At 38.9% G+C, this 12,272-nt stretch overlaps 1 protein-coding gene across 5 annotated transcripts in view; it reads right to left on the reverse strand.

The window, feature by feature from the left end:
* The window catches only part of CCSER2 (coiled-coil serine rich protein 2), a 67,298-nt gene extending 55,415 nt beyond the window's left edge, over window positions 1-11,883 (reverse strand). For 4 of the 5 annotated variants that reach the window (XM_031053398.2, XM_031053396.2, XM_005153649.3 and 1 more), the window contains exon 1: window positions 11,820-11,883. The gene's annotated coding sequence lies outside the window, so the exon portion shown is untranslated. Of the gene's footprint in view, window positions 1-4,494; window positions 4,712-11,819 lie in introns of all 5 variants that reach the window. The other variant, XM_031053397.2, reaches the window with a different exon arrangement.
* Between the last annotated feature and the right edge of the window lie 389 nt (window positions 11,884-12,272).

Below are 12,272 nucleotides of genomic sequence, written 5' to 3' on the forward strand. Positions count from 1 at the left end.
AGGGATTGGGTTTGTTTTTGGGTGGGTATTTCTGGTTTTGGTTTCCTCCTCCCCATTTACCTATTCTGAGCAGTAAACTGAGTTTTTCAACTGTGCTATGATTATTAAATTACATTGTATTAAAAAAAAGAAATCCTACAAATAGAACATAGTGCAAATCTGTGGCCAGCAATGTAAAACTGTGAAAACTATAATCTAGAATCTGACTAAGAGCTAATGTTTGTTTGGGGTTTTCTTTCCCCTCCAATGTTTGTGGTATGAGATACAAAAATGATCATTTACCCTCACCATTGAGTTATTTTTCTAGATCTTACTGAAGTCCCAAAATTCAAGATGAATATTCATAGGTAGCTTTTCCTCTCTGAATGGAAACTATAGTCTATTTTGGTCATTATCTTATTCATGTACAAACTTCAGGTGCACGGCAACAGTTGTTTTAGATCAGTAAGTGAATTCCAAAGTCTTCTGTGCGACAATACATGAACACTTCACCCTAGCTACAAGAGCATTAAATAAGGCGCAAGCACAGCATGCACACACTCCTTGTACCTTGAATTTAACTCCCATAAACTTGACTTGGGGTACAGAGACTCCACTACATTCTCTAATGAATATCTCAACTTACAGTTGTGTCATTTTGGTCTATTTTGTATCATTTTATAAAGCCATATCTGCTTTGTAGACATATTTTTTGCCTTCCTTTGTTATACTGCTTTTTGTTTTTTCCTCCCTCATCTACCTATCCATCCTACTATTTGGACAACATCTGTACCACTCTTTTGTACAATACTTAGTCTGTCATTTTGCCTGGCTATACAATACAAACAACTTGTCTAACTGTTACTATTAAGATTTGCAATTCAGATAAGGCCTTGAGAAGTCTCCAAGTTTCAATGCCACATCTTAAGACAAGTTTTGTGTTAAATTCTCTATTTGCAAGACCAGGTTTCTGGTTTGGTTTTTTTTCCAAGACAGTTGTAGAAGAATATCACTTTTGCTAGCCTATACTTGATGCTTTCATCAGTTCCACTTGCTGGTCTTACAATAGCGTAAAGACACAGTCATTCATACATTATTCCCTGAAAATATTATTAATGTTTCTCTTTTCACAGACCTACACACAGCTGGCAGGACTGAAAACAAAATAAATAAATAATTTTTTTAAACCACGACAAACATGATGTGAATTAACATACAGCAAGTAACATTATACTTCTTCAAGGTACGGAAAATACTTTGCGTAACAGCAAGCATTACCTTAAAGTGACTCACTCCCCAATCTGCAAGACCTCACAAAGTAACACTTAAGATAGAAACCAAAGTGGCCCTAAACTGAAGTACCTTAGGATTTTGTAAATGAACAGGATGCCCCAGAACTGTACTTTGTAAGTAGATCTACATTAAAAAGACATGAAGAGGACCACAGACACATGGCTATTTAGGGGCTTCTACATAATGAAAACATCAGAATCCATGCACTACAACTGGAGTGCATTTCCATTTAGAAACACACAAATCCAGAGTTTTCAAGAAATTCTTGCACACCAGATGCACCCTCACCTGAGTGGACAAAGCAGCACAAAAGTTTTCCCCACCACTCCCTGCAACAGCAAATTGTTTACCTCATTATACATAAGTGTCTGTATGTGGATTTAAGTGTCTAATGTTAGACTTCTCTCAAAACCAGTATGATGAACATGTACTAAAAAGAAAAAAAATTCACAGCAAATCAGTCATATATTTGTAACCATAAAAAGAAATTTGCCTACAGTGTACCCATATAATTTGCAAATTAAAAATTATTATGCTTTAATATCAAATGTCAGGTATTTGTCAAATATATACAGTGAAAGCAATAAAGTATACCTTTTCTTTTAAAAAAAAAAAGCATTAAAAATGGCCTTTAATATCTTGATGAATTCATTCAAAACAAGCATTATACTTGTTATACATCAAAAGATATCCCAACAAAAATCTTCAAGTCTCAAAGAAATCTTCCAAATTAAAAAAAGTTAAATTAGAAAACTGCTAATTTAACTTTCATGCTTTATGGATAATTCCCATTTCACATCTGTCTACCATCTCTTAGGTGACTGCAAAATTTAAATGAGGCCATTTAATTAGATTACTTTAATCCTCCACCAAATGCTGCAAATTGAACTTGAAAAGAAGACCTTTCAGTTCTCTAAGAAGGGTGCTTGCTCATTTATCCTTGATTAGGGAAAGACAAAGCATTATCTTCAAAAGTGTACTGATTGCTTAAAACATTTCAGATAATTAAATTAAAAAGACAAGTAACTTGTCTGTGTTTTACTATCTACTTAAGCTTAAGTTCTGTCTCACCTTTTCAATTCTAGGTTGTATTTGTTTCCTTGAAATAAAATGCCACAGAAAAAAAAACAATATTGTGTCTGGAAGATGTTTTTTTCTCCCAGAAAATGGGAAATTTTCTTATTAAATTCTCTTAAGCATCCTCAATCTTGACATATATTTACTATTAGAAATAACATTACCCTAACCATTACATTTCTTTATCCAGCATCACAGTACCTGCAACTTATAGTATGATTTCTACAGCCCACAAAACTCCGGTTCAATATAAGTTGTAGTCTGTTCTATTATAAAGAAAACTGAAATATTTTTAGACTTCAGCCATCTATAGATTTAAAAAAAAAAAACCCAGACTTTTAGGAAATGAGTCTTGTATGTTTTGCCTTGGGAAATACATTATCTAGTGCACACAAGCCTAATCAGGAATTAAGCTAATTATAAAGAGCCAAGCCTTACATAATGATCCAGGGAAAGGAATTAAACCGACAAACCCTCTCTGAAGTATAATCTAAGTTAACTGAAAAACTGCTACATCGTTACCTTCAAGGATATTCAAGATCCTCCTGATCTAGAAAAAGGATATTCATTCTTTCTCTCCTTTGTGCTTTCTGCATTGGATTATTTACACCTCAACAATTTCCTCCAACGTTAGTGTCAACTAGCAAACACAACATTCACTTTTACTTTGTTCACAGTCTGTTTCAACAACACCAGAAAGGCAGGTTCCTATATATCGGCTTCTCAGCAAAGTTTAGCTTTGTACCTGAAACTCCACCCTACACATTTTGGAATTATTGTTACAGCAGAAGTCAGTTTAATGTTCACACATTTCAGTGTTTGGACACCTTAAAATACTGTGATCCCTATGATCCATGCCACCAGATTGCTAACCAGCATTTTCAAGTTCCAAACAGATTACTCTGACTGGGACCAAACTCCTCTCCCACTGTCACAGCAGCATGGAATAAACAGCTGCTGGATGAAACATATCTGACAGACTGGAAACAGACAAGCAATTCTGCAGAACTATTGCTATGCCAACAGTTTCAGATGTATGTTTCGTTATTTTTCTCGATTTTAAGACCACCTAAGCAGAAATACCGAGTAGCTAACTTAAGACGCTTTCCTTAGAGGAACTTCCTTCCCAGTGTGAATAATATTCTTCTTGAGGCACAGACAAACTTAAAGTAACAGGATTGATACATTTGCAACAATCCTCTTGTAACAGGATTGTGCTGGAAAACCAAAACAGTTACCACCACCTTGCTTCTTCCAGCAACTACAGCAGTACACAAGCTGCCTTACTTACCCCAAAAAAAGTCATGTCCATCATTATCCATATCAGCAAACATCAATTATTAATCAGATTTTGGGTGTTTTTTGGGGGGTGGGGGAAAAAGGAGGTATTTGGTGTGGGCAGACTGACAGAGTAACTGCTATAAGGCTCTGTTAATATTTCTGCCATTAAGTACTTGATGTTACTATTACATTCTAAATGAAATTTTAAAACAGGCAGTTACGTGAAAATACCTTATTTATACCAGTATAGGGAGGCATTGAATTACAAGGGAAAATACTGCAGGGAGGACCTTGCAACAGATACAGCAGAAAGCATCTTTAGCAAGTACTTAGGAACACTGTGAGATGCTAGCACAGCTGCAAGCCCATTTTCAGCTTCAAGAGGTCCACAGGAGCTTACCACCTGAAAAAAAAACTGGCATAAGACCTAGCTAGCAAACACCTGCTCTGAACAGGACAAGCTCTGAAGAACTAAAGATGATGAATCCTGAGGAAATTGCATATGTTGTATGAGTTAAATCTTCTGAGTGATTACACTTCTGAAAGTTTACAACTGTCAGATTCTTTTTGTGTTGCTTACCCTGCACAGATTGGCTCCAGGTAAAAAAGCTGCTTTCTCTCAACTCCAAGATCCAGTAAGATTTATCAGTTCTGCAGTAAAATCCTCCCTTCCTTCTCCTGTCTTCAGTGTCTCTGAAACACTTCTGACAAATCAATTCCCAATGCTTTATGAAGTCATCCATGAATTTTAATGTCTGTTCTATATCCAATCTGCATAGTGATTACTACTAGCTTCTTTAACAGTCTATTCCTTGAAGGTACCATAGTCATAACATATGACACTCAATGCTTAGTGTACCTTACCTCTGAAATCATCTTGTTCTTCTATATTTGAAGTATACAGATTATGTTGCCAGATCTCAGAGAGCTTAGAGGTAACACTTTTTCTGAACTTCCTCCTTCACACTTAGGTATGCTGATGTTCTGACCATTTTGAACAGTTTGATGCACAAACACCAATCAAACTGGTTTATCCAAGCTGCTGTTGTGCTGAATTTTATTTGCTGTCAGTCAGAAGGCACTAGGTCAAGGAATATAAGCAGAGCATGATAACAAATAGACATAAAGAGAGAAAAAGAAAGACATAATAAGAGATTAGGGTTTCTGTATTTCTAACATTGGACAGTATCTGTAGTCAATACAGCAAAAAACATGTGACGTTCCTTGCAATCTTTATAGGTGGTGTTGTTCATTGGCATACGGTTTTCCTGATGCTTTCTAAGGCTAGAGGACACAAGCACTTACCGGAGAAAAAGAAGTAGGGAAATTCAGCTCTCTTTATAGAGGGCGGCTACCAGAATACTTCCAAAATCAAAAACTCTGCCCACATCCCCTATGGCCCCACTCTCAATTCTCTCTGCCATAATGCCATTTACATTGACTATCAGGCACCTCAAGGAAGAAAAACAGGCTAAGTGCTCCCTGCCCAGAATATATGCTTTGCAAAAATTTGCCCACTTGACCTTTTCTTATTAATAAAAGGGCCTATACATTTCAAACCCCAAATTTTTACATCAAAAAGATGGAAACAAAACAGGATTTCAGTTATAAACCCCGCAAGATTAAATTTTTTTTCAATAAAAAGTCATACAGGTTTTAACTACAAGCAAGGCCTTCATTAAGGTTTCTCATATAGGTAACATTTGTCCCGATTTCTGGAAGTCTTACACAAGTAATAAAGCAGAAGGGAGGAAAGGTGCAGATGCTTAGCCAGCTGCAGCAAAAGAGCAGCTTTGGGACAAAAAAGGTGGAAGAAGATAGCTGGTGGCAGTGCTATATTACTCCCAACAGAAGAGAGTATCAGGGCCATCAAAAAGGAAGAAATAGACTTGAAACAGTGTATTCTCGCATTTCTCTTAACTGTTAATAGAGTTTATTACAGTTAATTCAAAAATGAGACACGAAATGCAACAACACTTTTCTGCATTAGTGCTGACAGCCTAACTTTTCTCAAGGATAGAGGTCAGCTAGCAACTGGAATAAAGCACTGCTGAGGCACGACTCTCTGAAGCTGCCAATCATCTGATGCATCCTCCTGGGGGAAATGAGCAATTCCCTCTTCAAAGAGGGAATTTGTGGCTTCTTGCCACAGCAGACAAAACATAGGTCTATTCTGACTCTGTCAAAATTCTGGAAAATGCCTTTAGTAAGAAATAAATGTGGCTCAGACAGTGGTGGACTCTGGGTTTTCCGTAAGTTTCCTTTGTGCATTCTTCCAACCACTCATCTAAATGCAGCAGATCCTATCCAGTTAATAAACTATTAATAACATGTGCTATAAATACCACTCCCTTCATAACCACCTCTTAAAAACACAAGATCCAGAACATGGTAAGGCTTTCACTGGAAATCCAGAGAACACAAGGTGTAGCTGATAAAAAACACTCCATAAAGTCTGCTGATTCCAAGAACAGAAAACAGCTTTCAAAGCATTTTAAGAGGCAGATGGGATAAATTGTAATAAATCATAAGCAGAAACAACAGACGTAATCATGACTAATATAGCCTCCTGTTTCTCTCAGAACTCATGTCACCAACTGACGCAACACCCTACTGCCATCTCTTAACTCTACTACAAAGACTTGCCTTGCTACTGATTCAGTGACAAATTAAAGAGACAGCATCCAGTTACCGTTTTCTGCTACTTAGTAATGCATGCTACTGGAGCAGGATTTTCTTGCTGATAAGTACAGGCGGGCTGGAAACATTACATGTGTTTCAAAGTTTCAAAGTGAAACTTTGAATACAACCTATTATAAATGGAAAATACATTGTTTGAGACTGCCACCTTGTACATCCTACTCCTCTACTTTGTTTATACAACTGAAGTAGCTTCTCCATCTAAGAACACTGATCTGTCTTGAGCTAAAATCGACTGACAATGATACAAAGAGATATGGTTCAATAGATTTTTGTATTATTGATATCATGACTAATGACAGAAACAATACTACTCATCTGAACCACTGCTAAACAGTTTACCTATGTAGATATACCTTAATCTTAAGAATTCCCATTAGTTTAAATCTGCAACAAGGCTATGCTTACCACTAATACGTAAGATCTTGTTTTCCCTCCAGCCACACATGCTCATTCTTTCCACCACTGCGTGAGAAAGAAGTCTGGTTATAGGTTAAGCCAAATGACAAGCAGAGATAATTGAAGGAGACTGCATGTTATTCATAAACTTGCTGGTACTGAGATATCTTCAGTAAGCCTGAAGAGGCTCAAAGGTGATAATTTGGCAAGACTAGACAAGATTAAACAGAAGGAAGATAGAAGAAAACAGTTCTGGGAATTTCTTTTCTACATATTGCCGATGTTTTTTCAACATAGTTTAGTTTTCAGAAGATCACAACCTTGGGACAAGAACATGCCAAGCCATCAGCCACTGCTGGACTACAAAGAAAAAAAGAAAGGGTATAGAAAAATAAGAAAGAAAGAAACTGACAAAGAAAATCTTTAGAACTGGTTTGGATCATGGCAATTCAACATCCAGATTCAATTCTCCAGCTCAGCCCTCAACCATACAGTTCTAGCAGCCAACCTTATTCTAAAGGCGATGAACAAAAAGTCACATTGTCACTTGTGGTAGCCTTAAAAAAAAAGTGCACCAGGAAGAGGATGAATGGGGCAAGCATAAGATGTGACCTCTTCAATCTTCAACAACTTTCAATTCACAGAATTTCTTGAATTTTACCTAGTTTGTTTAGGAACCCTCCACAGATCTCTCCTTTGCTATCTTTGTCCAACCTGCCCTTGAGACCCCAAGTTTTTTCTATCCATGAACACCTTAAGCACAGCATTCCAGAGTGCTACTAATAATTCTTTTGAAGATTATTTCATTGTATTCGCAGATTCCTGAGGAAAACTACTTGTAGATTCCCTGCACTGCAAGAACTGGCCACTTATTTCTGCTCTCCTTGCTACCAAACATACCAGTTGTACTGATCAGTTTGGTTTATATCTATATGCCTTCAAGAAGATACTGGATTACTTGTATTCTTTTAAGTGAAGTTTGACTTCTCTTCAACATTCACCCTTACGCAACAATACTACATATACTGGCACATTACAGCTTCCGGTTGACACTTATTGTTGGCTTATTGTTGAACCACACCTTCAAAGCACTACTTGCCTGCTACTGAAATTAATTTCACTACTTGCCTGCTACTGAAATTAATTTCAGACACCTACAGCTTCTGCCTATGATTTCATTGCTATAAATTTGTTCCTAATCTCAAAACCAAACCCTCTAAAAATATTTCAGTACCAACTTCGCAAGTTTGCCACAGCATGATAAATATCAACATATTTTGTAACCACAGACTGGCAACCTTCTGCAAGTATTTTAAAGCGTGTTTTGTATTTTCTCACTGATTTTCTGATACACAAATTTTTATCTATATATATATATCTATCAAGGTTAGTTTTCTACAGTATGGAAGACGCATACTTGTTACAGCCTCACACATTTGCAATTGAAAAAAGACTCTCAAAGAAGCTGATGTGTAACTTCAGTTACACTAGTGATAGTGATCACAAACTAGCTATAGTTTGTCCATGTAATCATTTTCTCCCATATTAGCTTGCAGTTACAAAGAGACAGTCATTTGTGCTTGTATTCCACTTGAATATAAAGGAAGTTGATACATATCATGTTTAGTTTAATCAAGATCTCAAAACTAGTAATGATAAAGTATTATTTTTATAAACTACCATTTGAGAGAGCTTGCATGACTGAAATATTTACATATGGACAGATTAGGATTTTTCTTTAAACTCTGTTTACTGATGCACAAGGCTATGTAGGAGTACAGATTCTTCTCCTTTTTTCAAGTCTCCTGTTACTAACAGCAGTAGCTTTGGCCTTGCCAAGTTTCCACCTATGCAAGGCTGGTTATCAAGATGAAGGTTAGTTAAAAAACATAGCTTTATCCAAATCATCAAAAACACCGATCAACACATCTGTGTAATAATTTCATCATATAACATAAAAAAAAATGCATTTAAGTAAAAACTATCTTTAATATGATTCACAAAAAGAATATGAGTTGAAGATCATACAAATTAACACTGTGCTCACATGTCTATATCCATGTAGACAAGATTCCTGAATCTCCAGCTCAAAGTACACACGATATTGAGTCAAGAGAACTCAGGGTGTTCAGCTCTCCCTTGACACTTTGCTTATCTTGTGCTGTGTGTGTCACAAGCCATCTATCTAATTAGCTGAAAAGCACAGTTCTTCTGCTTCAGGGAATGAGTTCAGAAATTGTTTGCAATTTAAGGGTTATTCCAGATCTCTAACTTGTTCAACCACCCCATAAAAGTAAAACCTTATCAGCCATTTTCCTCTGGCTAGGAAGTCAAGTCTCCTTGCAGCAAAAACCCTGCCAACATTAACCATACCTCTACTTCAATCAAAGCCAATAAAATGCACTTTGCAGCAGACTACCTCAACTCATCACGGACTAAGTGCTCATTAAAATCCCAGTAATCTGTAGCGAAAAAGGCATTTCACTGAGAACTTGTGACACCAGCTCCCCATGTGACCAGGAATAAGCATTCCCCACCCCAAGACTTCCTTGATTAACTTACTACAGGATATTTTCAGAACTGCTCCAGCTGAATCCTTTCTTTAGAATATAGAACAAAATCCACATTTCTGTAAATCATGCTACTCTTGATCAAGAAAGAAACAATATTCCCAGGATGCCTTCCAAAACCACATCTATTTGATAGAAATTTAACAGTGAGACAGATACCTGTCCCAGAGGTGTGAAGAAATGCAAAGACCTACACTGACTAGTTAAACATCAACTCTAGAATAATTATTTTAATGCTGTTGGGATTTTATTGTAACATACGTGTTCAGATTTCCAGAGATGTACATAAGCTTTTTTTATTGCTCCAATTGAAACACAATACAAGATTTTAAACCTAATTTTCAAAAGTATCATTAGTATTTTGTTCTTAGTATCCCTGTGGCACAGAATCTAACCCTGCCTGAAAGCTTCTAATTCAGATGGTGCTGCTGTTTAACTTCCAAATAGCACCTAAAAGAGAACACCATGACTGCTGCAACTGGCTTTTATTTCTTCATCTGTCTTCCGTTTTCAGAGATACACACAATCTAATAATTTTAGGCAAGCAGTGTTCACGTTAAGGCTGATGGCATGATGGCTTTTTATCTAGAGAGCCAGTGCCAACACTTCTTTGCAACTGGTTTATTCCAAATAACCAATCCCTCTTAAAGGATGATCAGGTCCAAAAGTAATAGGTTTTACTCCACTGAGCTTTTACATGAACAGTACCATTAAATGGGATTACTTATTAGTATAACAATATATTAAATGAGATCATCATGTTAATTGAGATCATTACTATTCATTTCTTCTAAATTCATATATATTACTTCACTTTAAAAACACAAGGTACTATAGTGGTCAAAAATATCAAATATGAAATCTTCTAAACATTAAATATTTCTACCGTTTAAACAGCTTTACAATTAGAAGACAATACTGAACTGATTTTGGAGCCCAAATACTGAGATTTCTATAATGAAAAGTACTAACCGTAAGCAAAAAATAACTTCAACTTTAAAAACATTTTTTCTACTTCAAGTTCTATGTTAAAGTAGGCCCTTGGTTAACATTCAGGCAGCTGTTTATTACTAATTTTCCATGTCAGGCCATAACCTCTTCAGCTTGGAATCATTACATTCAAAATGGGCCCTCAAAATTTTGAGTTACATGATCATTGCATGCATAAAAAAATATCTGTCAATTGTCATTCAGTATCACTAAAAATGTAAATATTTACTGCCTCACATTAATGGGATGAAGAGTTTTGTATTTTCAACTAGTCTACAAGAGATTTTGTTATAGTTTCACATAATAATTAAAGTGGTTCTCAATTATAAGAACATAGCAAAATGAGACCTTAGACCCAACTTAATTTTGCTTTTAATACCTTTATAATGAAAAAAATCTATTTTGCATCAAATTGGGACTCAAAGCCCACAAACACCAGTAACAGAGGCACTATAAATACGAAGCATGAATCCTGCAAATTGAACCAATTCCCTTGAAAAGCAGTAAAACACCTTTATACCACATACATATGGACAGATTACAAGATCTACAGTCCTCTCTTTAACTTGTTTTCTGGCTTGGACAGTAATGCTTTGCTACAGCTTTAAGTTCCCACTCAGTTTTGCTTTCTTTAACTGAAGATAAACCGCTCGACTTCCTCCAACTCAAAGTTGAAGGCTGAAGCTGCTTACGTTTCATTGTGTGTCAAAGTACATTTAACAGAATGCATTGATAACATCGGGCTCTGGGTGAAGACTGCAAAGTCTTGGCGTCATTAAAGCAACATCATCATACATAACATCCCCTGCTGTTATAATCGAAATCTTTACAGATTACAGCTAAACTAGATAATCAATTTATTTTTTTTCTTCTGAAACTGTTGTCTATGAACAACCACATTCTGGGTACTTTTGCTTCTTCCCCTTTTTTGGGCTACAAAGAGATTTTTACAACCAGGGCCTTCAGTAGCTGGTTCCCAATACACCTGCAAGTATCACTCACTAAACAGTATTAAAAGACGCATAAACCACTGCAAAGCAGGCACCGAGAGAGGAACCCAGCGGCAGGCCTGCCTTGCCAGATTGCCTTTAACCTCCGGTATCAACGCAGCTGACGAAGCCGAGCGAAAGCCCCAGGCACAGCCAGCCTGCTTGGCACCGCTACGAGCCATCTGGGTGGAGACCACACGTGTGGCACGGCTCGCAGCCAGCGGCACTGCAGGAGCCTCAGCTGACATTCAGGCCCCCAAAAAGGTGAGGGCTGTGCCCGGCAGGAACACGCAGGAGGCGGCTGCCCCGCCCGCCCTTCCCCAGCCTCCTGCGGCCTGCGCGGCCGGTGATGCTGCAGCATCCCCCGGCTGAGGCGACAACCCCAGCGAATGAGGGGCGGCAGCGGAGCGAAGGGAGGAAGCAACGACCGCTCCCCCCTCAGCTCCGACCAGAAGACCCCCAGTCGCGCAGCCCACCACGAGAGGAAGGGGAAGAGCGACAGGAGGCCGGAGCACCGAGCCCCTCCGGCCGCTGCACTCACCGCGGGGCCGGGCGCAGGCACTGTCACCTCCTCGGGCAGGGCCGCGGCGCTCTGCGCCCTCAGGTACCTGCCGCGCACCGCCCCGCCCCGCCCGCGGTGGGAGGGGCCGGCACTCGCGGCTCCTCTGCGCATGCGCCGGGAGCCATGCCGGCCACCTCCCCACCGCCCTCCGCGCCCCCGCATCGGCTCACGCTGACGTCAGCGCGCCTGGCACCGCCCACCGGTGTGGTCCGTTAGGGCGCTCCGCGTTCAAACTGGTCACGGGGCAGGGGGCGGAGCTTCCGAGGCCATGGCGGCCCGGCTGAGGTACCAGCGGGCTGTGTCCGTTGGCCGGGGATTGCAAGGCCGTGAGGCCTGCGGGCTCGCTGGCTCCGTTTCACACTGTGCCCACTGATGGAAACAAACGTGACGGGGGGAAGTTTTGCAAGTGGTCTGGGACACGTTCACAGGGGA

The sequence above is a fragment of the Melopsittacus undulatus genome, chromosome 4, assembly GCF_012275295.1.
Source record: "Melopsittacus undulatus isolate bMelUnd1 chromosome 4, bMelUnd1.mat.Z, whole genome shotgun sequence".
NCBI lineage: Eukaryota > Metazoa > Chordata > Aves > Psittaciformes > Psittaculidae > Melopsittacus > Melopsittacus undulatus.